The sequence below is a fragment of the Lepidochelys kempii genome, chromosome 3 (genome assembly GCF_965140265.1).
Source record: "Lepidochelys kempii isolate rLepKem1 chromosome 3, rLepKem1.hap2, whole genome shotgun sequence".
NCBI classification, from domain to species: Eukaryota; Metazoa; Chordata; order Testudines; family Cheloniidae; genus Lepidochelys; species Lepidochelys kempii.
The window spans coordinates 62,560,061-62,576,263 of record NC_133258.1 but is presented as its reverse complement, the minus strand read 5'-3'; the positions used below and the strand labels follow the sequence as shown (position 1 = coordinate 62,576,263).

Genomic DNA, 16,203 nt, shown 5'->3' with positions numbered 1-16,203 from the left:
CAAAAGAAAATCTTAACACAAACTTTCCCTCTAGGTACAATTGTAACCTCATCCAAATAAATTATTGTATTTGCCAATGTCTTGTTGCCCACCCAGGCCTTTCTTACATTGGTGCATTATAGCTCCAATCAAAAGAGCTCCCTTAAAATTCAGAAAAACCTCCTTTAAGGATTAAATCATTTAATTCCTGGTTCATTAACAAAGGAAATTTGAATTCTTCAAGCAGCATAAAGCTATTGTTAATCATCCATACCGGTGCCTGGATAACCATGGTGATTGATGCATTACAACTGCCAAAGAAAAGGATATAGTTCAGATTTCTACCTAGTGGACAAAAATTGACCAGATGATCAAACACAGTGGTTGGAAGTGCCAGGGTCGCAATTTTTTTAGTTGCTTGCAAGGGAAGTTACTTCAAGAAGAAAGACAGTATTTTTTTCACTTGGATGATGGACCCAGAATATACTCAAAGTACATGATAGAGCAATAAATGATTTATAGTAGGTTGGCCACACTATCTGGAATGTCTATTTACTAGACTTTATAAACAACAACACTTAAGCCATAACCCTTTAACCAAAGCACCTTTCCAATTTATTGTACATACAGTTTGAACTACACTTTTATCAGAATACTGACAATAGTTTTGAAACTGGAGTATATTTGCTTTAGTCAAGTAGATACATAGGGCTAGCGTCACAAAGGACCTAGGTGCCTAACTGCCACTTTATGCATTTAAATTCCAGAATCAGGCACCACCAGGATTCACAAAATGCTTGCTTAGCTATCCCTGAACCCTGCGGGCACCTGAATTCCCTTGGCACCTCAATTTTTGCAGTAAAAGTTCCCTAAGCACCAATGTTATTGAACCTTGTCCTTTAAAAAAAACAGTATATGGAGGCCCGGAAGTTGGGGCCTTAAGCTCAGACCTCCTCCTGGCAGAGGTTATGGCCACCAGAAATGCCACCTTCCATGAGTGATAGAGCAATAAGCATGTTGTTAATGGTTCAAAGGGGGGGCCCCCATTAGTCTGGAAAGAACAAGGTTAAGGTCCCGAGCAGGGATTGGCTGTCATACTTGAGGGTATAACCTGCCCAGACCTTTAAGAAAATGGCCAACTATAGGATTGGCGAAGATTGATCGGCCAGCAACGCCTGGGTGAAATGCAGAAATGGCAGCCAGGTGAAACTTTATCGATGATATCGAATGCCTTTGCTGCTTCAGGTGCAAAAGGCAGTCCAAGATAAAAGGTACTGAAGTGTGCTTCTGCAACGACCAGATCGCAAATCTCTTCCACTTAGCTAGGTAGGTAGCCCTACTGGATGGCTTCTTACTGCCAAGGAGGACTTCCTTAAAGGGATCTGAGCAAGCAAATGCCAACGGATTTAACCAAGGAGCTTCCAAGCCATGAGGTGGAGAAACTCGAGGTTAGGATGCTAAAGATGGCCGTGGTCCTGAGTTATCAGGTCTGGGAGCAGTGGTAAAGTGACCAGAGTTTCCACTGACAGCTAGAGGACAGACGTGTACCAGTTCTGATGGGGCCAGGCTGGAGCTATCAATATCACCAAGGCTCCGTCCCTCCTCACCTTGAGTAGCACCTTGTGAATAAACTACAGCGGTAGGGAATCACCTGAGACCTTGTTATTGAGATATGAAAGTACTGTCCTTCAAGTCAATGACAGCATACCAATCCCCAGACCCAGGGAAGGGATAATGGAGGACAAAGAGACCATGTGGAACTTCAGCTTCTTCATGAATTTGTTGAGGTTTCGCAGGTGTAGGATAGGTCAGACAACCTCTGGCTTTTGGGATCAGGAAATAACAGGAGTAGAATCCCTTGCCCCTTAGTTCCTGAGGAACCTCCTCCACCGCTCCCACTCATAGAAGCATCTGCACCTTTTGCATTAGAAGTTGCTCGTAAGAGGGATCCCTGAAGAGGGATGGTGAAGAGGGGTGGGAAGGAGGTGGGGAGCTGAACTGGAGAGAATTTCCTAGTTATCACTGGGTGCTCCACACAGTATCTGACATAATACGGGCCCATGCAGGGTAGGAATGGGATAGTTGGCACAAGAAAGATTGGACAGTTGGATCCAGTTCTTGAACTTGTGCACCACCTTCAGGCACACCTTCAAAAGGCCTGTTTCTGTCCGGAGGGCTGTTTTGCCTGTCCAGAGCCCTGAGCAGAAAAAGGAGGAGGCCTCCTCCTATCATTTCTGTTATGCCTCCTGGAATAGTCCTGCTTGTTCTGAGGTTGATAGAATCGAGGCAGGGGCTAGGGCTTAAAATGCCTTCACTGCGGTGCTGGGGTCTGAAGGCCCAGGGACTTGAGGGTAGCCCTTGAGTCTTTAAGGCTATGAAGCCATGAGTCAGTCTTCTCTGAAAAGAAAGATGAGTCCTCAAATGGGAGGTCCTGAATGGTCTGGTGGACCCCATATGGGAGTCCTGAGGTCTACAGCCAAGAGCTTCTTTCTCATGGCCGTGGCCATGGTCCAGGCGGCCGAATCAGCAACATCCAGGGCTGCCTGTAGCGAAGGTCGTGCCACCTGCTTGCCCTCCTTCACCAAGGCAGAAAACTGCCCTAGATTCTTCTGGCAGAAGCTCTGTAAGCTTTGACATAGCTCCACATGAATTGAAGCTATAGCTGCTGAGGATCACCTGGTGGTTCGAGATCTGAAGCTGAAGACCCATGGTAGAGTAGATTTTCCTCCTGAAGAGGTCCAGCTTCTTAGCATCCCAGGCTTTGGGTGAGGGCCCTTGATGCCCCTGACACTCGTGTTTGCTCGCTGCTCCCACCACTAAGGAGTCCAGTGGTGGGTGCGTAAAAAAATGTTCAAATCCCTTAGAGGGGACGTAATATTTCCTCTCTGTCCTCTTTGCCATTGGTGGCAGGGGTCTGCTACAGCCTTTTGGTGGTAATCTTGTATCATCTTAATGAGTGGCAGGGTAACTCAGGAGGACCCTGAGGGATCCAGGATATCTACTATAGGGTCTGAGGAGTCAGACTTCCTCGACATGGAACCTCTGGTTCTTTAGGAGATGTTGATGGACCCTGCTGTCCCAGCCACTGCTTCATCTGACAATGACAAAGACGATGCTCTAGCAGGGACTGGTTCTTGCTCCTGACCTTCCGTGCCGAGAGGATCATGCAGTGCCTGGTCTTCAGATGCAGTGAGCAGTTTGGCATGGGGTGGTGGGGCAGCTAGTCCCAAACTGATGGAGATGGAGGTGGTGTGTGGCTTTCCAATGCCACCGACAATGACCTCCTAGAATAGGACCCTTGGGCTTAGTGGAACACCCAGGGCATCCACAGAGCTGGAGCCTGCTATTGCCATGGCATGAGGGAAATTGCTGTATCTCCCTGTCCAACATTGAGCATCTGCATTCTGATCTGTGCTGGCTCCACCTGGACACAAAAGACTCCGCCTCCGAGTCCAATTGGGAGGACTCACTCTGAGAGGGCCATAGGGGCATAGCTCCCGCCTGTGCCTGGGAGTGGTGCTGGGAAACTGGGGACCGGGGTGGCTTCCGTGCTGGTCTGCTGCCAGAAGGCACCAAGGACCAGTGCCAAGGTGATCACGACCGGCATGGTACCATAGCTGGTTTGCACCAGGACAGCACCGAGAGTCTCTGGGGTGCCGTTAGTCTAGAGCCCAGTGCCCGGTCTCACCTGGGCAGGGAAGGCAATGAGCTCTCTCGCTGCCTTGAAGGTTTCCGGCACGGAGGGCAGCTCCAAAGCCTCTCCATGCTTCTCCCAGGTAGGGGAGTCTTGCGGTGTCAGACTCTACTGACCCCTTGTTGGGGTAGGAGTCAATGGTGCCGGGCTAGATGGTGCCGCGCTTGCATGGCCCAGCACAGGTCTCACTGCGCTCAAGACTTTTTGCCCCAGACTCGGCATGGGTGAGCATAGGCTTGTTACAAGCTGCATGGGGTTTAAACTCCAGGGACTGAGGCATGCCCCGATACTGGGGAAGTGGGGTGGAAAAGGGGGAAAACCCCAGAACAATTTCTTACTGGAATTCGAACTATACTATATTATAAGACCAACTACAACAACTAAACTAACTAAGATAACTATTTACAGAGAACCACTGGCTACAATGACCGTTAGGGAGAAGGCTTGCTGAAACAAAAGAAACAAGCATTCTGGCTAACCGTCACAGGTGATAAGAAGGAATTGAAGCGGTGTGGTTGGGACCTATATATGGCGCCATGGAGGCATGACTCCAGGGGGCGCCTGGACCAACCCAACAGGATACAGCTAGTGAAAAAACCTTCTGGCAACTGTGCACGAGGTGCATACACACCTGCTTGGAATAGACGTGGGCAAGCACTCGAAGAAGAATCAATAGTTTCAGTCCAGTTTCTGAGGTGGAAAAAAATAATCATTAAACAGATACTGACATTTGCTGAATTTGTCTTTGGAAAGGTCAAAGATTGAACTGCGTACAGAATTAACTATCCTCTTACTTCAAGAGGAAGTCACGTTTGAGCTGCATGGATGAAGCAATGTGGGGTAGCTTGCATCACTACTGCCATGCGGTGCCTGTCTTGTGGATAATTCAGTTTCATACAATGTTAATTGGGCACTTTTCAACAGAATTAAATTCACTTTTAAAATTATAAAGGGAAGGTCACAAGTGGCTATTTCAAAGATGAGCTCATTTTCAAGTACCTCGTGTGACCGGGTGCCTGGAATAGACCACACTGAAAATGTCACACTCAAAGCAGACTACAAGAAACAGGGCAGACAACCCCCAAAAACTGGTGGTTCATTCTGCAATTACATTAACCAATCAGTAGCAAAAGAGCATCTGTAGCACCACACTGGTTAACAAAAAACCAAACAGTCCTCTTTAGACATTCCAGCCCTTTCCCATCCATACACACAGGTCTAATATAGTGAGAGGTTACTGGAAACCCAATTCACCACATGTGAAGTTCCACTAATCCAAGGAATCGGGCACTTGCCCTCAGGTCAAGATGTTACCCAAATATCACGCTGTCAGCCAATCCTTAGTTAACTAACTAAAGATTTATTAATAAAAGAAAAGAAGAGAGTTATTGAATAATTAAAAGATTATATACAGTACATTACAAATGCTTGCAAGGTCCTTATATCAGATTTGTAGCAGTGATGGACGAGTCTACTGGCTTGCAAAGGTTTCTCTGGAATCATCCCAAAAGGTTAGACTACAAATGCAGTTTAGATGTAGAGTCTGTTAGAGTCTTTTCTTGCATTTTCCAGGGAATTCCAAGTAACTACTTGGAGATCCCAGTCCTATGGTTTGAACCTTTGCCTGTTTAAAGTTCAGCAGATTAGAGGTGCAGGATCAGGCCCGAGATTTCTCTTTTATAGCTGAAGCTAGCTGTTGAGTGTTTTGAGCACAGCATGTGACTGGGGGGTGATTCTTCCTTGAGCACACACTGACCCACCACTTTGAATGTTAACTTCAATTTCCTATGCATGCACAGGTAATCTAGTTACACTCATTTACATAAGGCAACAGCCGGTCATTCATTATAACAGGGATAGATAATATCTACATTGTAATTCAGTTTATTAGTTTCCTGCAGTGTCTAATATCTTTGATCTTAAGGTTAACTGAACACAGTTGCATACATAATGTAAGGCAATTTAGACATGAAAACGATTTAGCATCTAAAAGCTAATCTGGTTACACTGGTAAACATCTAACAGGATACAGGTATACAAACAAGCACATTTAGCATCTCGCCTTGATTTCCATTGCTGCAAATGAATGGGTTAGTGATTGCTGGTCTAGTACATCTTCTCTTTGATATTCACATACAAGTGCATTGTCCTGATACAATTGTAATGCCTCTTGTCAAGTTTCAGAGTAGCAGCTGTGTTAAGTCTGTATTTGCAAAAAGAAAAGGAGTACTTGTGGCACCTTAGAGTACTCCTTTTCTTCCTGTTAAGCTATGAGTCATACACAGGTTAGCTGATTTGCTAGCATCACACCTTGCATTCAATATATTTGCAAAATTCACAAGACTCTAGAATCTAATATCTTAAAATCCTCCCGCACAACCTTAAATTACGTTAAAAAAATAAATTTTTAAAATCTTGTGCTGATTTATAGTAGGCGTATGCATTTTTACCCCAAATTCTTGCTGAATATAAAGATAGGGCCTGATCCTGCACCGCTGTAGTGAATGGGAGATTTGCTCTTGATTTTAGTGGATGAAGCCCTTAGTCACAGAACAGCCAGTATCAGAAATATATTATTTCTTCAAATATAACATTACAATATCCATTCTTTTCATATTCCCTAAAGATCTGATATCTTGCAGAAAACTGGAAAAGCTCCCTAACATTTAAGAGCATTCACATCACAAATCAAATATCACTGGAATCGAATTATTTATTCTATCTCAATTTCTAATAACCCAACTAATTTTTAAGAAATATATCATGAAACACTCTCGTCTTTCAGTTACAGTCACAGCAGCAGCAGATGCTTAATAATTACTAGCCTTCATTAAGTGGTTGAAATTAGGCGCAAAAGGATATTATGTTCTCCTCAATGTATGCAAGAATGTTCCATACTGCTGCCTGTCTCAATACAAAATCAGATCACTATATGTTTACAAATCAGGACAAACTGTTTTGTTTCCTGGATAGGAAATAGCAACCTGAAGGAGGCCATGCAATTGGTGTTCGTTTATAACTCTTCCGAGTCCTCTTGTTTTTATTAAGAATTACCATTACCACATTTTACCAAAAAAGAATTTTTTTTTAAAAAAAAGCAACAAAAAAAGATCAGATTTCATACAATAAATGATGCCCAGGTTCTGGGCCACTAAATACATTTCACTTGTCAAATTTCACACACCTACTACAATGACATTTAATCTAAACATTTAAAAAAAAAAAAAAAGCTTCCATGGAACTCAGTTGGAAATCTCAAAATAATCAGGCATTGACAAAGTGAAAACTTAACAATAAAATCTGGTGCACCATCTGATGCCAGCCAAGCAAAAAAACCGAACAATAATTCTCTTCAGCAAGTTTTTAAAAAAAGTGATTGCTATGTGCTCTAAAGATGTACATTGTCTGGAATCAGATCAAGAGTGCAGGGAGTTTACCAACTTCATTGCATTTTCTGCACCTTAATAGTTAAGATATTGGATTTTGAAAAGTTAAGACAGAACCAAGCACAGTTTGGTCTATAGTCCATGCCCCTATGTTTCCTAACAATATAGGCAGGTGTCAAATATAAAGGGAAGGGTAAACCTCTTTAAAATCTCTCCTGGCCAGAGGAAAAATCCTCTCACCAGTAAAGGGTTAAGAAGCTAGGATAACCTCACTGGCACCTGACCAAAATGACCAATGAGGAGACGAGATACTTTCAAATGCTGGGGGGAGGGAAAAACAAAGAATCTGTCTGTGTGATGCTTTTGCCGGGGACAGAACAGGAATGGAGTCTTAGAACTTAGTAAGTAATCTAGCTAGATATGCGTTAGATTATGATTTCTTTAAATGGCTGAGAAATTAAGCTGTGCTGAATAGAATGGATATTCCTGTCTGTGTGTTTTTTTGTAACTTAAGGTTTTGCCTAGAGGGATGCTCTATGTTTTGAATCTGTAAGGTATATACCATGCTGATTTTACAGACGTGATACTTTTTACTTCTACTAAAATCCTTCTTTTCAGAAACTGAATGCTTTTTCATTGTTCTTAAGATCCAAGGGTTTGGGTCTGTGGTCACCTATGCAAATTGGTGAGGATTTTTACCAAACCTTCCCCAGGAAGTGGGGTGCAAGGGTTGGGAGGATTTTGGGGGGAAAGACGTTTCCAGACAACGCTTTCCTAATAAAAATAAACCCAGATAAACGTTTGGTGGTGGCAATGGAAGTCCAAGGGCAAACGGTAAAATAGTTTGTACCTTGGGGAAGTTTTAACCTAAGCTGGAAAAAGTAAGCTTAGGACGTTTTCATGCAGGTCCCCACATCTGTGCCCTAGAGTTCAGAGTGGGAAAGGAACCTTGACATGGTGGCAGAGCAGCGGGATTAACTTGAAATCATTTTTTGAGATCAATTTGAGATTTTTTGAACCAGAAAAACAGATTTTAAAAGGAAATTTTTAAAATCCTTTGGGCTGCTAGAAAGCAGGTCTCCAACTGGAAATAGTTGGAAGTTTTTTTTGCTTTGCTTTGGGGCCAGAGCAGAGACAAAAGGGAATTATCTTTTGTGAATTGTAGTTTCCTCTACCTAAAGGCAGAGTAGTTAACCTCCTGCAGGGAAATTCACAAGTCTTCACAGACCTGAAGTTTTGTTTTTTTTTACTTAAAAATGGAGGCAAAGGACAAAGAAAGGGAGGCAGCAAAAGAGGCAGAACACCACCAAGCGGCTGCTCACGGGACAGCTATGGAGGCCAAGGAAAAAGATATGGAAGCAAAGGAAAAAGAACTGGAGGAGAAGGAAAAAGAGAGGAAGCATGTGGAGGAAGAGAAAGAAAAAGAGAGGAAGCATGAACTGGAGATGGAAACGGCAAGGGCTCAGCAGAATATACCAACAACCCTAGCAATCCTTCTCCAGGTACCAATTCCCATCCCAGAAAGTTCCCCACCTACAAGGCAGGCGATGATACCGAGGCCGCCTTAGAAAACTTCGAAAGGGCCGGTCTTGGGTACAGCATCTCTACAGACCAATACATGGTAGAGCTGAGGCCGCAGTTCAGCGGACCCTTAGCTGAGGTGGTGGCTGAAATGCCTAAGGCACAAATGAACCAGTATGAACTGTTTAAAACCAAGGCGAGAGTCAGAATGGGGCTAACACCTGAGCGTTCCCGTTGGCGATTCAGAGCCCTAAGGTGGAAACCAGTAAACTACTACGCACACCACTGAACAGTATCTCAGAAGCTCATGGTTTGTTTTTTTTATTATACAACAGATAATTTCCAGGGATTTCAGCTGAAATCTCCCTGCCACTTGCCCAAAGAGCTGAATTTCAAGGATGAATAATAACAAGAGCATTCTAGCTGACTGCAAAGCTTTCATGGTGGAGGAAAAGGGGGAGAAGTGGTCCCCAGGATCAGCATTTTTCACACCATTTATGTCTTAATAGATCATTATAAAAACCACTGAATTGATTCTGAACATAAGGAGCCCAGGCAGACTGCCGAGTAAAGATGTTATGTGCTTATTCTGGTCTCACCCACCAACCAAAGGTCTGCTCTCCTCAGTAACTAAAGCATCTGGGTGGTCTTCACAAGCAAAACACATTACATTAATCCATCCAGGAGATAATCTAGATAGGAAAGGTAAGATTCACATTGGAAAGGAAAAGCAGAGAGAAATTCAGGCAATTGCTGCCAACTAGGAATCCAGGAGCAGCAAACCAGGATAATTACAATCCAAAGACTGCAAATCACTGATACCAAGGACTGGGAGCTATCACAACCCCATCAGGTCATCCAGAGATTTCTATTTACACAGTTTCGCCTCAGTCTTGTCTGAAGTGATCATAAACCAATTACCTTTCATCCAATACCCTAACTCAATCAGACGGGGATAGCAAGTGAACTGTAGAACTCAGGTATGAGGAAAAGCAGATGTAGAGCAGTTAAATGTGCTGCCACATATAAGTGTGGTATTGGGGTTATATTGTCATTCTCGAGTTCACTGACACTGAAAAGCCTATTAAGAAACTATACTTTCTGTAGATCCTTACAGTGTGCCGATGCGCAACACCAATAAAAACAGGTGCAGACAAAAACAAAGCCGCAGGTTTTCAGTTCATCTGTAACTTCACTAACATGAACACAGGACTGGGAACTTCTACATTCTAATCCCAGCACTGCAATAATTTCCTCCATAACCTTAACCATTGTGTGCTTCAGTTTTCTCATTTTTTGAGCTACCACTTACTTTTCAATCACCTGCAACCTCCTCTGAATTTACACATTGGTCCTAAAAGCCCACTTCTTTGGCCTAACTTTGCATCATTGACTACCTGTGAATGTTTCCTCCAATCAATCTCAGTGTTCTCCACAATGAATTTGCAGTTTAGACAAGAGCACATAATTATATGGCTAATAAAGTAGCATGCATACTCTATAGTACTATAAAATAAATAATATTCCATAAAAGGAATATGGTAATGATTACTTACCTAACTCCCTGGGGTGTTTGTGAGAATGATTGCCAAGTGCTTTGACTATGGATAAAGTATTATACAAAGTATTATTATAACTCTATGTTTCAACAGTGACTAATCACTTAAAGCCCTATTTTGCTCTTAGACACTCAACATAATCAGTACCTATGGATTCAATGCAAAAGAGTAATTCTGCCTATTTTATAAATTAATGTCCCTATCAGATGTAACAAATATCCTACTACTGAGGCTAACACCATTTTCCCACTTGGCAAGCCAAATCTATGTAACTGGTATCCACACATGCCTAGAGGAAAAGATCACTTTCAAAAGCACTTCAACCAAATAGATGTTATAATCCCATTCTGTACTAGTAATCTTGTTAATAAATAAGAAGCTAACACTGGAGCAAGTTATTCTGAGAACTAAAAAATTGTCTAACTTTCTAAAACAGGACAATTGGCAGATTTGCTCTTGAAAACAATAACTCCTTTTATCAATCCAAAAGCTCAGTTTACATTAAACATTTTTTAAATACTATGATTTACTAATTGGGCAAACAGTCTATTGCATTCAATTAGCTACAACTTGAAACAGGTTTGCACTAAAAATGCCAGATCCAAACAACTGTGAATTTTGGGGGGACATTTAGATCCAGATGTGAACTTTGCAGGTAGGAGCCACTTACAAAAAAGGGAAGACTGTCTTTATTTAGTTACAGGTCTTGCTTATTAACATGTTGATATGACAACATGAATGAAAACTTTCCATAATCTATTCCAAAGGATGTGGTAAATTCTCCATCACTTGCAGTCTTTTAGAAAGACCTTCAGTCATGATGTAAAGATATGCTTTAATACTACAACAAATCGTTGAGCTAGAAGCTAGGAATCACAAGGTAAAACTCTGTGGCTTGTATTATTTTTTCCACATCTCTTTAATAATGAGAATGTTTCTCACATTACTGTCACCCAGAACACAGCCCTCCAGGCTGGGAGCGGAGAGGCCATGTCTCTGCCCCAAAGGCAACAGGTCCCGTGGCAGCCACCAGCACACGATGGACAGAGTCAGCTTATGCGGAACAGACTTTAAGAGTTCAGCAGATAAATTGGAGAGACTACTAGGCAATGTTTCAAATACTGTGCTTCACTATTATCATCATCAGTATGCAAGCACTCTTATTCCCATTTTACAATGGACTCAGAAGCCAAGTCTCCTGATAGACCACTCAGAATTCTCCTGATAGACCACTCCTGATAGACCACACAAGATTCTGAGTGGTCTATCAAACCAACCTCCTCCTCTCATGGGGAAATATTTTAGATATTATTGCTATTTTCCTAGATATGCATTCCCATATAATAAGGAAATGTTACTTAAAAGAAATGTATCATCTTAATTATGTCTGGTTGAGGTTATTATCTTATGATTTTGTGAAGACACTGGAGTTGTATACTCAGTTATTGAATACATTTGGCTATTGAATGTGTTGGATGACTCTCATACTGTAGGTCATACACGTTCCTGGATTTTTTATTTTTTTTTAAGAAATGAAGCATAAACCCTCCAGACTTCACAATATACAGGGGGGGAAATACAAGTAGCTTCAATTCATTTCTTTCACTGCTGAACAAATTCTAGTTAGGAAGAGGTACACGTGATTATATAACATATGAAATAGGTTTGTTTGCACAGATGTTAGTCTCCAGATGTTAACATGTTTAGAGAATCTAAGCTATTGTGACTTTCAATTTGAGGATTATTCTAATGACAGAATGGATAAAACAGGCCAAAAAGAAAATGTTTTGACTTAACACAGATTTCATGTTTGCAGTGTTGTTGTAGCCATGTTGGTGCCAGAATGTTAGAGAGACAAGGTGGGTGAAGTAATATCTTTTATTGAACCAACTTCTGTAGTTGAGAGAGACCAGCTTTCTAGCTTCACAGAGCTCTTCTTCAGGTCTGGAAAAATATACTCAAGGCGTGTCTACATGTGCAGCACCACTGCAGCGCATCTGGTGAAAACGCTCTATGAAAATGGGAGAGAGCTCTCCTGTCGGCATAATAAAACAACCTCAGCTCTGACATAGTGCTGGGCACACAAGCGCTTATGCTGTGTAAAAAACGGTTACTTTCTCGTAACTGTTGTTCTTCGAGATGTGTTGTTCACATCCATTCCACATTAGGTGTGCACGCACCGCGTGCATGAGCGACAGAAACTTTTTCCCTTAGCGGCTTCCGTCAGGCTGGTGGGCCACTGCGCCATGCATATATACCCCTGCCGGCCCGACCCCCTCCAGTTCCTTCTTGCCGGCAACTCTGACAGAGGGGTAGAAGGGTGGGTGGTGAAATGGACGTGAACATCACATCTTGAAGAACAAGTTACGAGAAAGTAACCAACTGTTTTTTCTTATTCGAGTGCTTGTTCACGTCCATTCCACATTTGGTGAATTACAAGCTTTCCTCTGGAGGAGGGTAGGAGTCACGGAACAACTGCTCTGAGGACCGCTCTGCCAACTGCTGTGTCCTCTCTGGCCTACTGGTTGACCGCATAGTGGGTCGTGAAGGTGTGCACCAAGGACCAGGTGGCTGCTCTACAGATCTCCTGGATCGGGACCTGTGAAAGGAATGCCATGGAAGTCGCCTGCGCCCTGGTCGAGTGGGCCAAGACCGCCTGGGCGGAACAACTGCAAGCTCATAGCACGCCCGGATGCAGCTTGTAATCCAAGATTAAATCCGCTGCGCCGACACTGGGAGGCCTTTTATCCTCTCGGCTACAGCCACAAACAGCTGCATGGATTTGTGAAAGGACTTGGTGCGCTCCAAATAGAATGCCAGCGCTCAACGCACATCCAGGGTGTGCAAGCTGCAGTGACTTGGGTCCGTATGGGGTTTCGGGAAGAACACTGGCAGACAAATGTCCTGGCCCAGATGGAATTGGGAGACCACCTTAGGGAGGAACTGGGGGTGAGACTGGAGCTGCACCTTGTCCTTGTGAAATACTGTGTACAGTGGCTCAGAGGTGAGTGCCCTCAGTTCGGACACCCTTCTGGCCAAGGTAACAGCAACCAGAAATGCCACCTTCCAGGAAAGGTGGAGGAGAGAACAGGTAGTGAGGGGCTCGAAAAGGGGTCTCATGAGCTTAGAAAGGACCAGGTTAAGGTTCCATGGAGGGACCGGGGGCGGGAATACAGGAACACCCTCTCCAACCCCTTAAGGAACCGTCCCACCATTGGGTGGGAAAACACCGAGCCCCACCCAGAGAACCCCGGATGGAAGGCGGAGATGGCGGCCAGGTGCACTCCAAGCAAGGACGGGGCTAGCCCTTGCTGCTTGAGGTGCAGGAGGTACTCCAGAATGGCCTGCACTGAGGCCTGGCCCAGCCGCACCTGTCGAGGTTCACACCAACTCGAGAACCTTTTCCATTTGACCATATAGGCCACCCTGGTAGAGGGCTTTCTACTGCCAAGCAGAATCTGCTGCACAGGAAGGGAGCACTGGCTCTCCAGGGCATTTAGCCACAGAGCCTCCATGCCATCAGGTGCAGCAACAGCAGGTCAGGGTGGAGAAGCCACCTGCCGTCCTGTGTAATGAGGTCCCGGTATAGGGGCAGGACTACTGTGGCCTCCACCAACAGCTCTAGGAGCGATGTGTACCAGTGTTGGCGGGCCCAGGCTGGGGCGATGAGGATCACCACCGCCCTGTCCCTGCGCACCTTGAGCAGCACCTTGTGCACCAAGGGGAGCAGGGGAAAGGCATACATCAAGCCCCCTCTCCACAGGATCACAAACGCGTCCGTGAGTGAGCCCGGGCTGCGGCCCTGGAACAAGCAGAACTGCGGGCACTGGACGTTGGCCCTGGTGGCAAACAGATCTACGCGGGGAAACCCCCACCTGCGGAAGAGCAAAAGCACGATGTCCACCCTGAGTGTCCACTTGTGCATACGGTACGACCTGCTGAGGGAGTCTGCCAGCTCGTTCCGCACCCTCGGGAGATAGGAAGCCTCGAAGTGAATCGCATGGGCTATGCAAAGGTCCCAGAGGAGAAGAGCCTCACAACAGAGTGGCGAGGAACGAGCCCCACCATGCTTTTATATATAAAACATAGCAGTAGTGTTGTCTGTCAGAACTGTCATGCTGTGACCACTCAGGGTGGCATGAAAGCTCTGGCAGGCGAGACGAACCGCCCTGAGCTCCTTCACGTTGATATGGCGCAACCGCTCTGCTTTGGACCACAACCCCTGCGTCATGAGGTCCCCCAGGTGAGCCTCCCATCCATGGTCTGACGCATCCGTTATCACCGTCAGGTCCAGAAGTCGGGCAGCAAAGGGGATGCCTTCGCAAACCGCGGGCTGGGACTGCTACCACAGCAGGGAGTCCAGCACATCCCTTGGGGCTGTCACTGGCAAGTCCAGGGGGTCCCTGCCTGGGTGGTACACCTGAGCGAGCCATGCCTGCTGAGTCCTGAGTCTCGGTCTCGCATGCCTGACCACGTGCGTGCATGCTGCCATGTGGCCCAGCAGCCACAGGCAGCACCTGGCTGCTGTTTTGGAAACTGGCACAGGGAGGTCACCGCATGCTGGATAGCCTGGAATCGGGATACTTTAAGGCTTACCCTGGCTTGCACCACATCCAGGACCACCCCTATGAATTCCACTCTCTGCGTGGGTACGAGCGTGGACTTTGGGACATTGACCAGGAGCCCCAGTTCGCAGAACAATCTCAGGGCCACCTCCACGTGGCCCCGCACCTCCTCCTCAGATCGGCCTGCCAGGAGCCAGTCATCGAGGTATGGGTACACCCACATTATCTGCCTCCATAAGAAGGGCGCCACGACCGCCATGCACTTCGTGAACACCCTTGGGGCCATGGCTAGACTGAACGGGAAAACTGCAAACTGGTAATGTTCTCGACCCACGGTGAAGCGTAGGACCCATCTGTGTGCTGGGAAGATGGCGATATGAAAGTACACGTCCTTCATGTCGAGGACGGCGTACCAGTCCCCTGGATCCAGGGAAGGGATGATCATGCCCAAAGAGACCACGTGGAACCGGGCCTTGACCAGAAACTTGTTGAGCCCATGCAGGTCTAGGATGGGGCAAAAGCCCCCTTTGGCCTTGGGGATGAGGAAGTACCGGGAGTAGAACGCTTTTCCCCTTAGGCCGTAAGGCACCGCCTCTACCGTCCCTGCCTCTAGCAGCAAGTGGACTTCCTCCTCTAGGAGATGCTCGTGAGAGGGGTCCCTGAAAAGGGACGGTGAAAGGGGGGGAGGGGGAGGGAGGCGAACTGCAGTCAGTACCCGTTCCGCACCATGCGTAAGACCCAACCGTCTGACATAATGGTAGACCATGCACAGGAGAAACAGGACAGGCAGTTCACCAAACAAGTGGACGGATCTGGTGACTGATCTGGTACGCTGTCCTCGAGTGCACCTTCAAAAGCCTGGCTTAGTGCCCGGCTGGGGTTTGTGCTGGCCTTGGTTCTGGCCCGGCGCATTATTATTATTGTTATAGCGCCGTTGCCTGTTATCCCTGCCTCGCCTACGGTAAGGCTCATGCCTATGGCAAGGCTGGTACTGGTGCTGAGGGGGAGGCTGTGGCTTAAAGGGCTTCCTCTGGGTTGCTGGGGTGCGCATACACAGCGACTTGAGTGTAGCTCGCGAGTCCCTGAGGCTATGCAGCCTCACGTCTGTCTGGTTCGAGAAGAGCCCGGACCCTTCGAAGCGGAGGTCCTGGACTGTATTCTGGACCTCAGGGGGCAGGCCTGACTTCTGGAGCCACGCCGAGCGCCTCATGACCACCCCTGACGCAACTATTCTAGCCGCAGCGTCTGCCGAATCCAGGGAGGCCTGGAGAGAGGTCTTGGCTACTGCCTTGCCCTCGTCCACTAGGGCCGTGAATGCTTGTTGGGAACCTTGCGGGAGGTTGTCCTTAAACTTCCCCACCGCCGCCCAGGAGTTGAAATTGTGCCCGTTGATGATGGCCTGCTGGTTAGCAATCCTTAACTGAAGGCCCCCAGATGAGTACACCTTTCTACCAAAAAGGCCAAGGCGTTTTGCCTCCTTGGCCTTAGGGGCCGGGGCC

At 46.0% G+C, this 16,203-nt stretch overlaps 1 protein-coding gene across 14 annotated transcripts in view; it reads right to left on the bottom strand.

Annotated features, from left to right (window-relative positions):
* The window catches only part of BCKDHB (branched chain keto acid dehydrogenase E1 subunit beta), a 298,505-nt gene that overhangs the window by 149,939 nt on the left and 132,363 nt on the right, over positions 1-16,203 (bottom strand). Inside the window, exon 11 of one of the 14 annotated variants that reach the window (XR_012157977.1) lies at positions 9,161-10,181. The exons of the other annotated variants lie outside the window; for them this stretch is intronic. The gene's annotated coding sequence lies outside the window, so the exon portion shown is untranslated. Of the gene's footprint in view, positions 1-9,160; positions 10,182-16,203 lie in introns of those variants that run through there. 14 annotated transcript variants of the gene reach the window in all.